This window comes from Sorghum bicolor, chromosome 7 (genome assembly GCF_000003195.3).
Source record: "Sorghum bicolor cultivar BTx623 chromosome 7, Sorghum_bicolor_NCBIv3, whole genome shotgun sequence".
Lineage (NCBI taxonomy): Eukaryota > Viridiplantae > Streptophyta > Magnoliopsida > Poales > Poaceae > Sorghum > Sorghum bicolor.
Genome location: NC_012876.2, coordinates 51,161,135 through 51,174,703, shown reverse-complemented (window position 1 = coordinate 51,174,703; position 13,569 = coordinate 51,161,135).

The following is a 13,569-nucleotide window of genomic DNA, read 5'->3' as shown; positions in this document are numbered from 1 at the left end:
TATGGAGTTCTAATAACGAAAGGGAATAATTACTCAGTTTTGTATATTGCTAACACAAATATTGTATAATATTTTTTTGTGAACTACACACTTAGTAAACAAACAGTAAACTTTAACTCAATTTTCACAATCCATAGCAAAGTACGAGTATATGTTAGAATGAAGTCACATAAAATATCTATAAAAGAATGTAAATCGAGGCAAAAAGGGTATATCCATGTTATACAAGGTACTAATAAGAGTTGTAGGTAGAGAGGTAAAAAGATATATGTAGATCAAATATCAAGATGTTTTTTAGAAAAAAAGCAAATAAAGATATTGAAGGCAATGGGGTGCCACTAGGGATCCAAAGCGATGAGTGGATATAAGGACCAAGCTTAGCTTGGTTGGCTAGGTTGCCAAGTGTGCCAGCGGCCGCGCGTGAGTTCGATTCCTGGATCGACACTCACATGTCTCACTAGGGGTTTTCTCCAACAATAAATTTGCAGGTCCTGGTATCTATAGCCTCACACATGGATGCGCCACAATGATCAAAGTGACATGCCCGTCACGTGCGAAGTATGGTAGACTTCGAATACCTCTCAATCCTCTTCGTGTAGGTGTAGGTCTAACTTGCGCACTAAGGTGTATGTGAGTTTGTGTGGGTGCATGTGGTGGTATGAGTTGGTGCGTGAGTTCAGATACTATAATTTGTACTCAAAGAGTTTAGGCATCAAAAAAAGCTATGAGTGGATGTTAAAGATGAAGTAATTAATCATCATTTAAATGGCTAGATGATATAGGGCATACACTCATCTTCAAAATAGATGTCGTTTTAGAGTTGAATACGATGATTAAGATGGTAGTAGATGAAATACCTAAAATGCATGGTTCTTTAAGTGCATGAAAGAAAATTGAGAAATGTATGAGAAAAAGGAGAGATGGAATTAAGAGGGACAATAGGAAAATATTAGGCTAATAGCATTTGTAGAACCATATTGTATTCAGAGATAGTATACTAGCTAAAAGCAACATTTATTTTGAGTCGCTCATCTTGTATCATATCCTCCACTGGGAAATTTACCCTCTACATGGAAGGAGTCACTTTGATCCAATGTCATTGTATATTTTCACTATAATGGTACATGGTAAAATCATGTTTTGTACATAGAAATACAACAGTATTGTTGTATCTTATTTTAGAAATTATGTGTGTATTAATAAAATACAGTTTTAAATCCTATTGATATACAAAACTATAGTTTAGTAAAAGAGGTCTAGAACCATAATTTTAGCAAAACAATGCTTTTCAAAACTACAAAATTTGTTACATCTAAACACCTCCAAAACCAAAGTATTTGAAAAATCAATGTTGTTTATAGATATTCTAAAGTAATGTTTTTCATCTAATAAGGTCTAAGCTTTCTAGACAAATAGAAGAAATTTGGATCTTATTCTTATGGGAGAGTTCATTGCCTAAGGTGAGGGGTCTACCATTTACGACTATATATGTGATGCACAATACTTCTTATATATATATATTCAAAACTATATATTCCACTAACTTCACAAAACATAAAGAGGAGTGATAAAAAACCTTGGGCACCTCCGTGAAAAGTGTGGAAATTCACCATGAATCATGAATATTTGGTAAATTCAGTCTACAAAGCATAATTCTTGGGCTCCACTAAAACCAACCTTAGCATCCCATAAATATATTTTCTTCGGTTGATTGATGGTGTGGTACCTCTCGCAGATAGCGAATATGATTATGGGAAGAGGACAACCAGTTGGCCACACCATGTTTGTTGCCCTCTATACCATGGAATAAAAAAATAACCATCATCTTTCCATCGAATGTAGAATCACTAGATGTATTTAGAAGGATGTTGCACAATAGGTAAAACAAACTAAGACGTTCTTCCTAGCCAACGGGAAGTATCCACTTCCATCCACAACTGGTGGATGGCTATGATGGATATAACAATGCATTGCTAGAGATGTCCAACGGGCTATGCCGGGCTGGCCCGTAGTGTCGTGCCGCAGATCGCTAGGCCGCTACGGGCCATCGTGCCTAGCGGGCCATGCCTCTACGAACTTTGTGCCTAGCCTTCAGCCCAAGGCACGGCCCACGAGCTGGTTTTCGTGTCGTGCCGACCCATCAAGCATGTCGTGTCGTGTCGTTCCATGGCCCATCAAACCGACAACAAGATCTTGATGCAGTCACATAGAGTAGGCTTCCAATCATAGACCAATACAACTTTTGATCCACCATATTTCCACTTGTATCACTACCTAGGCTTCCATTTGTTCCCATTGGAGTGCTAATTGCCTTTGCATCATCCATTCCAAACTTCTTGAGCATGTCTTTTATGTACTTGCCTTGACTCACAAATGTGTCATTTTTCAATTGCTTGATTTGAAGACCAAGGAAGTAACTAAGCTCTCCAATAATTGACATCTCAAACTCATTAGCCATCATGTTTCCAAACTCCTCACAAAATTCTTGATTGGTTGATCCAAATATGATATCATCAACATAGATTTGCAGCACAAACAAGTCTTTGCCAATCTTCTTAGTGAATAGAGTGGTGTCAACCTTGCCCATCTTGAAACCTTTAGAGAGTAAGAAGTCTCTCAATCTCTTATACCATGCTCTTGGTACTTGCTTCAAACTATACAATGCCTTTCTTAGCTTGTAAACATGGTTGGGTTTCTTGTCATCTTCAAAACTAAGAGGTTGCTCAACATAAAATTCTTCATTGATATAGCCATTGAGAAATGCACTTTTCACATCTATTTGATATAACTTGATGTTATGTGCACAAGCATAGGCCAACAAGATCCTAATTGCTTCCAATCTTGCAACCTGGGCATATGTTTCACCAAAGTCAAGACCTTCAACTTGAGTATAGACTTGTGCTACTAATCTTGCTTTGTTCCTTACAACTATCCCATCTTGATCTTGTTTGTTGTGAAAGACCCATCTAGTACCAATGACATTATGATCACTAGGCCTCTCAACTAATTCCCATACTTGATTTCTCTTGAAGTTGTTAAGCTCTTCATGCATAACATTAACCCAATCAACATCTCTCAAAGCTTCATCTATTTTCTTTGGCTCAATGTGAGACACAAATGAGAAATGCTCACAAAATGATGTTAGTCTCGATCTAGTTTGCACTCCTCTTTGAATGTCACCTATGATATGATCCAATGGATGATCTCTTGCAATATTTGTTGGTTGGAGTATTTGCACTTGATTGCTTGCGTTTGGTTGATCATGAGATAATATACTAGCTTGTTGATCTTGCACTTGAGTACCACTTGTACTAGCTTGATTTTGATCATGAGAACTACTAGCTTGCACATTAGAGGTAGGAAGCACTTGATCTTTGTCATCTTCAACATCAATCACCTCTCTAGGCCTTAAATCACCAATGTTCATGTTCTTCATTGCATCGGCCAATTGAGTGCCTCTCACATCATCTAGATTTTTATCTTCTTGAGAGCCATTGGTTTCATCAAACTCAACATCATGCACCTCTTCAAGAGTACCACTAGGCAAATTCCAAACTCTATAAGCTTTGCTAGTAGTGGAGTAACCAAGCAAGAAACCTTCATCATATTTCTTTTCAAATTTGCTCAATCTAGTGCCTTTCTTCAATATGTAGCATTTGCAACCAAAAACCCAAAAGTATGCAATATCGGGCTTTCTACCATTCAAGAGCTCATAAGGTGTCTTCTCCATCATAGGATGACAATAGAGTCAGTTGCTATAGTAGCAAGCCATATTGATTGCTTTAGCACAAAAAGAATGACTCACATTGTACTCACTCAACATTGATCTTGCCATGTCAATCAAGGTTCTATTCTTCCTCTCAATAAGATCATTTGATTGTGGAGTGTACTTGGCCGAGAATTGATGCCTAATACCAAATTCATCACAAAGCTCATCAACTCTTGTGTTCTTGAATTCACTTCCATTGTCACTTCTCACTTTCTTGATGGTTGTTTCAAACTCATTGTGTATTCTCTTGACAAATGATTTGAAGGTTGCAAAAGCATAACTCTTGTCACTAAGAAAGAATACCCATGTGTATCTTGTGAAATCATCCACTATCACAAATCCATATTTATTTCCACCAATGCTTATGTATGTGGTTGGTCCAAATAAGTCCATGTGCAACAACTCAAATGCCTTGCATGTACTCATGATACTTTTCTTAGGATGAGTGTTGCAAACTTGCTTTCCGGCTTGACATGCACTACAAAGCTTGTCTTTCTCAAATGTGACATCTTTCAAGCCTCTAACAAGATCATGTTTGACTAACTTGTTTAATTGTTTCATTCAAACATGACCAAGCCTTCTATGCCATAACCAATCCATGCTAGATTTAGTGAGCAAGCATGTTAATAATTGAGCTTCACTAGCATTGAAATAGACTAAGTATAGATTCTCATATCTAAAGCCTTTGAATATCAAGTTAGAGCCATCTACACTTATGATCTCTACATCATCAACTCCAAATATGCATTTGAAACCAAGATCACAAATTTGAGCCACAGATAGCAAACTAAAGTTCAAGTTCTCTACTAGTAGCACATTGGAAATGCTCAAATAATTGGATATAGCAATTCTAAGCCCTTTCACCTTGCCTTTGCCATTGTCACCAAATGTGATACTATCAACACCATTATCATCATTTGTATTGATTGAATTGAATATTCTCGCATCACTAGTCATGTGTGAAGGGTCGAGATGGCAGACTAGTGATTATGTTGACACCGTTTTTGGACACCTATCTTTGGACGCATATTTGGAGTTAATGAGGTGTAGATCGGTAGGCAGAAAAGTGGTGACTAGTTCATAGAAGAGTTGCCGATGAGGGTTGTGTGGTGACTAGTTCACAGAAGAGTTGCCGATGAGGGTTGGTGCCGATGAGGAAACGACAGAATATGGACAAGTCCAGGAGTGGTAATGGATTTGTGTCGATGACTGGTGCTGATGGTTGCCGATGGCTATGAGATATGGTTTGCCGATGGTTATGGAGAAAGGCACAGGAGTTGTCGATCGACTCATGGTGGTGTACCGATCGGTTGTGGAAGATGATTTAATACTTTCCATAGTTATTAGAGTTTGCTTTATATACGGATTCCGTTTAATTTGGAATTCGAGTCCTAGTCGTGTCTGGTTGTAACCCTTTTGGGCAGGGTATAAATATAAGACCCTGTAGCGATGTAAGATATACACAATCAATCAAATACAAACTTTTACATCTATTCCAGCATCTACTTTTTCGACGACTTCGTCACCCTGCATATTTTTCTTTTTACCTACGAGTTCTTAGGGATTCATCGAGTCAATCTCGACGAGTTCTCGAGTTCCGCGTGAACACCTCTTGGCCGTGACATCCGGGTGCATCGCTGTTGTTGGGACTAAAGTGTTCGAGTTACCACCTTTGTCGATTGCAAGGTCAAATCGGCTGGCACGCCTTAACATTAAACCGGGTATTAGCCCTTTGTGTTTGTAGATCTACTTTTGCACCAACACATCTTTTGGCATGCCCAGTGGGACAGAGATTCAATATGAAGATCAATATGTCGAACACCGATTTCGACTTAGAGAACGGCATCCCTGTGACGGAAGCCAATCTCAGAGATGAACAGAAGCAAGCTATGGCAAAAGCTATGGAGGACTACAAGCAGCTATGCTTGAAATCCTTCAGTATCAATAGGAGTGGCGAGGTGATCCAAAAGGAAGCATTGTCGATGCCTCGGCAAATCACTTTTGAAGCCAATCCTGGTAAATCGCCATGTCGTTGATGGTGTTGTTGGGTATTTTAAACGCAAACAGAAAAATCCGCAAGCGCACGGATACCGATGTAGCTTTCACCCGGGAGTATTCCAGAGTATCGATTTTCCACAGAGAACGTGAGTGTACTAATTAAGATCCAAGATCGCCCAAGGATAACTATATAATTATTTTTGGTGGGAAGAGAGGAAGTTTCCTGAGAGTTCTCTAGTTGATCTAAGAATCAAGAATTACTTCAAGATTATCTATATCGGGACATCAGAGCACTAACCACAGAAAGAGATGAGAAGGGGGCTAGGAAGGTCTGACTACGGTCCTACAAACACCGATCCGAACGTGGTGGAATACGTCGACCGTTAGGGCTGTCACTACCCGAGGGCTACCACAACAATCCGTAGGATTGGGTGCAATTCCAGGTAATCGCAAGACTAAACACCACGTCTAATCTATTAATTACTACTCTAGCATTATAAAGACTAGAGCACTTGATGCAAGCGGGAATCCAATAAATAACTTGAATGTAAATAAAAGTAATTAAAGAACTCAGGATTATGAATTGAAGAACCTGGAGAACGATGAAGAACGAACCAGATGCTGCAAAAGTATAATGTTGAGGAAGATCCGACAGATCCGGCTCCTCCTCCGCTCTCCTCTTCTCTCTCCCTATTTTCTAGATTACAACTAGAACTAACTAGAACTAGAACTAGAGGAACTAGAACTAGAACTAGATGAACTAGAACTAGATCTAGATGAACTAGAGGTAGAACTAGAAGAACTAGAGGGATCCTCTCTACTTGGATGAAGAATTGAAACCCTAGCTTTGATTCTGTAGAAGTGGTATGATCTCCAGGGGCCAGGGGGGTCTGGTTTTATAGTCCCTTCAAGTGAATCTGGGCCGTCGGATCAAACCGACATTGATTGAACGGTTATTGTTGATCCTTTAGGTCGGTGGAGCAATATCCCGAAAGAGAGTCCTGATTGGACTCTGGCTGAGGGCGGGCGCCCAGGAAAGGAGGGCGGGCGCCCTGTCCCTGTGTCCTCTCGGCCTCCGCTTCGGTCCCGTGGCTTCTGGAGTCTTCTAGATGATAGAAAATTATGCGGCACGTTAATATCTCTATGTAAACCCGACGTGTGGGCCTTTCTTCCGTATTTCCTGATAACCCCCTGCAGAAATAGACAAACACCAAAACTTGTGGAATTCTGTCAGATAAAACCCTAAGTCTAGGTGTTGGTTGCATTTGGATCCTTTTCTATGATTAATTGATGGTTAAATATGAGCATTAAGGACCGTCAACAAGCTCCCCCAAGCTTAACCTTTGCTCGTCCCTGAGCAAAGATGGACTTAAGAGTTTCTGCAGTGGTTTCATGCCTTAAAGATACACATGTGTTTAAACAAGATCTTATCTCTGGTTAGAGTAAACTGTTAAGACTTAAAACTTACTCATTTACCTTTCACCATGGGACTTGTAACCGTCACTTCTGTCTTGAGTAGTTAAAAGATAGAACAGTCTAGTCAAGCACCATGTCTCTTGTTCTTCGATTAACTATAGCTCTGGAGTTTTTGCAGATTTTCAAATAAAACTCAGAGATTCCTTGTATGACTCTCTCTAGTCTCTCATTTGTGGTATTTCTGGATCCTTACCAAGGCAGTAATGGTATATGCCTTCTCTCAAAGTATGTGGTATTTGTGGTATAAGGCATAGTGACATTGCCTTCTCTCTCACCCTACTCTAATAAGGCTTTTGATATCTGGAGCTCATAGGTGGGAGACAGCTAATACATACTTACAAGACATTTATTGCATAGTCAAACCATGGATCCAGAAGAACAAGTCAATAAGTCAAATCAAGATGTTCATGTGTGGCGAATGAATGGTGTATGGTAATGATGGTGATAACAATGGTAAAAGTCTAATTCTACTTGTGCTCTTTTGAGGGGATACATACCTTTCTTGCTCTTTTGAAACTTTTTGAGGAGAATGAGATGCTCTATATTTTCTTTTTCTTTTCTCTCAGGTGGGTATCTTGTACCCCTAATTCTACTGTCGGACACTTGTCCATTTTTACCTCTCGTCTCACTTTTACTTTTCTTCGAGGTTCCGGGCACTTGCCCCTTTTTATTTCCTCGTATCTTTTTTTTCTCTTTTTTTTCTCTTTTTTTTATTAGAGCACTCATCTCATGAGATAATATAGCAAGTGGTAGTAACAAGATAACTTGAGCATTTATTTCATAGGGGAAAAATAGAAATATTTTTGGCTATTCTCTCCCGGATTAGGAGTAGAATATTTTTGGGTGGTTCTGGAGATGGAAATGGATGAATATATGTGGATGCATACTTCCGGAGTAGAAGCAGCATGTATGAGTGAACGTGCAAAGTGAATCTTGATTTAACCACATGACAAACTCCTAAGGGTCTACAAGCTTGACCACACTCAATGCTCATAAGCAGTAAAAAGTAAATGTGTGGCTCAAAGTCTAGCAAGCATGTATATATGGCTGTGGTAGGAATTTAAACTCTCATCATACAGGAACTCATCATGCAACATTTTAAAGATTTTCAAAGATAAAATTCTCCAGAATTCTAGCATCTCTAGGAACAGATAAACAGCAGCTCAACCTTCCCATATCGTATCCGTTAACGACTTAGACTTTAGATCAAGTACTCTTCCCACAAGTTCAGGTTTAGAGCAAATCTTAATTAATAACAGTCATGCCTAAACTTAAGAGAGATTTCAATTTTTAGAACTAATCATGGCAGAGCAACTATTCATCATTTCCATGTGAGAGCTTATCATGAGGGTTCATAGCAAACTTTATTTATTTATTTATTTAGCAAGCTAAGCAAAGATATATATATAAGCACAAAATCTTTATTTGGGTTTTTATGATTATGCATCTTTTTATTATTAGAGTAAAGTATAAACGTGAGTAGAATACTTAGCTAGATAAATGAGGGTGCTCTCCCCCAAGCTGGATTTTGACGTAATTTCGTCTGATGTAGCGAGCAGGGGACGGAGGTGTATTTGAATGTCGGCAGCACCCTGACAGCGATTAGGATGTCCTCTGTCTGCTAGTCTTCTTTGATCCTTGAATTCTGTGGAGCTCAAATAGACAACAAAACTTTGTGGAACTGGTTAAGTGTTAGCATAAATATCTAGCCTTTATCATGTTGAGCCTCCTCAATAAATGTTACTCTCTTTAGTAGGATCACAATCTTATTTATATAATTTTTTTATAGGACATGAATATATTTATTTTACTTTTATGCCACCACAATGAATGTACTTATGGGTTTTATGCCATGAGCATACTCACATGGGGCTTACTATTTTTAACATTTTTGTTTTCTTTTCAAGATGATATGAACCTGATTAACTAAGCAAACTATTTTTAAATAATTGAAAGGAAAAAGATAACTACCAAGTTTACCTCTTGGCAAGGCGTTCGGTGTTTTTAAGTCCTCCGAACGGGACTCTCGTGTATTCTCAGTCGTCCTGGGATTCGCTGGATGGCGTAGTCGGTGGTTCCGGCGGTGCTTCCTCTTCGTGTATAACTATCTTCTCTTTCCACACCTGACTCGGTGCTACGGTCTCCTCAGGACAGTTCTGTTCAAGTTGTATGTCTTCAGACCTTACAACTTCTCCTTCATAGTCTACCCATCCGTCCTTGATTATTTGCCTCCTCTGGTTGCGGTTGCGTCGTCGTCTTCTTGTCCTGACCTGCTTAGAGTCTTCAACTATATAGTTAGGGTCAGTAAAACAGTGGCGTACCTTCTCTGAGGGGAAGTGCATGTGGACTTCTCTGGTTCCAATGTATATGATTGCTTTAATGGTGCTAAAGAACGGTCTTCCAAGGATGATGGGTGGATCGTACTTGTCTTCTCCCATGTCAATAACCTTCAATCTTTCAGAATGTCTGATCTGCCATCTGGAGCTGAATGTATGTTGGTTGTAGGGACATAGTTCCATGCAGGAGCTGATAAGTGACTGCGGCCATTATGTTGACGTTAGATCCGGTATCGTAGAGTGTCTTCTGAAAAGAATATCCGTTGATTGTGCACTCGATGCTTGGGACACTAGGGTTGTCCTTCTTGATCAAGAAAGGTGACTTGAGTTGACGATCTTGACCTCGTTGAGCTGCAGTGACCATCTTAGCTGACTCGGTACACATTTACTTGTTCTTGTTCCTCCTGTTGGTCCTCTTCCTTGGTTCATGTCGGGATTGCTCTGGGATTTGTGTAGTCTCGTTCTTGAAGGTAAACGTCTCCTTCCTCCCCTTGATGTAGAAATGGATTTTAGCAGCACTAGCATGGATGACTGCTCCCGAGGTGTTCAGGAATGGCCTCCCTAGAATGATGGGTGCCCTCTCATCAGTACCAGTCTCTATCACCATGAAGTCTGCTGGAGCGTACAAGGTACCAACACAGACGCAGCGGTTCTTCAATATTCCCTTTGAAAAACTTAGCGTCCGATCTGCAAGCTGCAAACACATGGCTGTTTCTAATAAAGGATGTGTAAAGATTTTTTTTCAGAGTACCCTGGGCATAATGTTGACGCTGGAGCCAAAGTCGCAGAGTGCTTCTAGGAAGTTCACCATGCCGATGGAGATCGGGATGACGGTGCGTCTTGGATCGTCTCTCTTGACCGGCAGAAGGTTAGTAATTACTTCCACAACGGGGGTACTCCAGTAGTTATGTCCTCAAGCATTTCAGGGCAGTGATTGCCTGAGTGTCCAGTCTCTCCAGTGTGTTTGTGCTCGTAAATCTAGGTTCTTCACTAGGTGGAGTCTGGGAGTTGTAAAAGTCCTTCATATTCTACTCGAAGTGTACCTGCTCATAGAGACAAGGCAGAGATCAAGTGCATGGGCCCTGTTGGTGGAAAACACCAACAGAACCAAAAGTGTATTTATTCTTCTCTAACCTTAAGCATAGTGAGCAAGACAAAGTTGATGGATAATAAAATCATGAGTGTAGTATCTAACATTTGTCAGATTAGATTGCTCAACCTTATGGAAAGATAATCTATCTATATATATGTTTTGTTTATATCTTCCAAAGATTGAGTGTGCAACATTTTAGCTTATATGATTAGGAGTATGGGATCACAAAGGTGGAAGGACTAAACATGTTGAATCGATTAGGTTGGTTAATCTAGAGTTGTAAATCATACATGTTTGTCTCTTTTATTCATGCGAACGCCAGAACAAAGGAGAAGCTTATAGAAGTGATAGTCAAGTACCTTAAGATGTTACCTTACTTGAAGAGTGATGGTACAGTATCACCTTGTGGAAGCTTTCCTCTCTTAGCGGTTGTGCATCGTGTTTGTGGCACCTCCATGGATCATCTCTTGTGAGCTATGCCTTCCTTGTGTAAATTGTTAAACTTCATGTGTGTCTCTCTTTGTCTCCAATGTGAGTTTATCTCAGGACTTCCCAGGTCGATATTGAAAGTTTTCCTGCAGGGGTTAGTCCAACAAAATATACCAATGTCTACACAAGCAGTTTTTAGTTCAATAACCAAACTAGACTCCATGTCTAATTAGATTAAGGAAGGCTATTTAACCTAAGCACCATGCTTAATTTAAAAACCAATAGAAGTATGTACAGTACTTCCAAACTAACACTTACTAGGATAAACAATGGTAGCGTGATGGCTTTTATAGAGATCTACTCAAGTGGAGATGAAGTAGTGTGATTACTATTTAACAAATTGAGCATGTCTCAAAGGTAGGGACAACCAATATAGCAACATGGCAAATGATGTTTTTATATAAAGTACTCCCCCAAGCTTGAATTTTGCAAAATTCAAGTTTGGATGAATTTAATTCAATGTTGTATGATGATTGGTTGTACATACCTTGTGCTTGTCATTCATCCGATCTTCTTACTCCAATCCTAGAAAGGTTAGTGACAAGAATACCCGAAGGAATTTTTTTACAATTATCCTTATATGCTCAATACACAAGGTAGTGTTGCAAATAATTAAAAGCTTATGTTACGATCTGATCAGTGCTTGTTTTAGGACACTAAGCTTGTCCTTGGGAAACCATCAATTTATGTCGGCGAAGTGGTTTCCCCTCCAACGCTGACCTATATCAAGATCAACTCAACGAGATCTGCAATATTTAATATAGACATATGCATCGACAACTGCCCTTTTAAAGTTTTTATGAATAGAAAGGAAGAGGGGGTTGGAGATCTCGAATGTGGTGATGTTGGAGAGACCAATGGATTGTGAAGATGTTGCATATGAGTATGGAGTAAATGAAGTGGCTATGAAATAAATTCCATGCTCATTAATGCTTAAAGTGAAATCCATGTGGTATGGTGAAAGTGATAAGGTGAGTGTGGTAAAAAAGGAAAAGAAAAAGGATACACGGACGACTTGGTTCGAAACTAGCACAGCTACCATTCCCCGGCAACGGCGCCAGAAAGCTTGTTGGGTATTTTAAACGCAAACAGAAAAATCCGCAAGCGCACGAATACCGATGTAGCTTTCACCCGGGAGTATTCCAGAGTATCGATTTTCCACAGAGAACGTGAGTGTACTAATTAAGATCCAAGATCGCCCAAGGATAACTATATAATTATTTTTGGTGGGAAGATAGGAAGTTTCCTGAGAGTTCTCTAGTTGATCTAAGAATCAAGAATTACTTCAAGATTATCTATATCGGGACATCAGAGCACTAACCACAGAAAGAGATGAGAAGGGGGCTAGGAAGGTCTGACTACGGTCCTACAAACACCGATCCGAACGTGGTGGAATACGTCGACCGTTAGGGCTGTCACTACCCTAGGGTTACCACAACAATCCGTAGGATTGGGTGCAATTCCAGGTAATCGCAAGACTAAACACCACGTCTAATCTATTAATTACTACTCTAGCGTTATAAAGACTAGAGCACTTGATGCAAGCGGGAATCCAATAAATAACTTGAATGTAAATAAAAGTAATTAAAGAACTCAGGATTATGAATTGAAGAACCTGGAGAACGATGAAGAACGAACCAGATGCTGCAAAAGTATAATATTGAGGAAGATCCGACAGATCCGGCTCCTCCTCCGCTCTCCTCTTCTCTCTCCCTATTTTCTAGATTACAACTAGAACTAACTAGAACTAGAACTAGAGGAACTAGAACTAGAACTAGATGAACTAGAACTAGATCTAGATGAACTAGAGGTAGAACTAGAAGAACTAGAGGGATCCTCTCTACTTGGATGAAGAATTGAAACCCTAGCTTTGATTCTGTAGAAGAGGTATGATCTCCAGGGGCCAGGGGGTCTGGTTTTATAGTCCCTTCAAGTGAATCTGGGCCGTCGGATCAAACCGACATTGATTGAACGGTTATTGTTGATCCTTTAGGTCGGTGGAGCAATATCCCGAAAGAGAGTCCTTATTGGACTCTGGCTGAGGGCGGGCGCCCAGGAAAGGAGGGCGGGCGCCCTGTCCCTGTGTCCTCTCGGCCTCCGCTTCGGTCTCGTGGCTTCTGGAGTCTTCTAGATGATAGAAAATTGCGCGGCACGTTAATATCTCTATGTAAACCCGACGTGTGGGCCTTTCTTCCGTATTTCCTGATAACCCCCTGTAGAAATAGACAAACACCAAAACTTGTGGAATTCTGTTAGATAAAACCCTAAGTCTAGGTGTTGGTTGCATTTGGATCCTTTTCTATGATTAATTCATGGTTAAATATGAGCATTAAGGACCGTCAACAGGTGTCCAGATGATGCGCCAGCTCGAGCTTCTCCAGCTGCAGCTGATCCTCCCGCTGCCATGC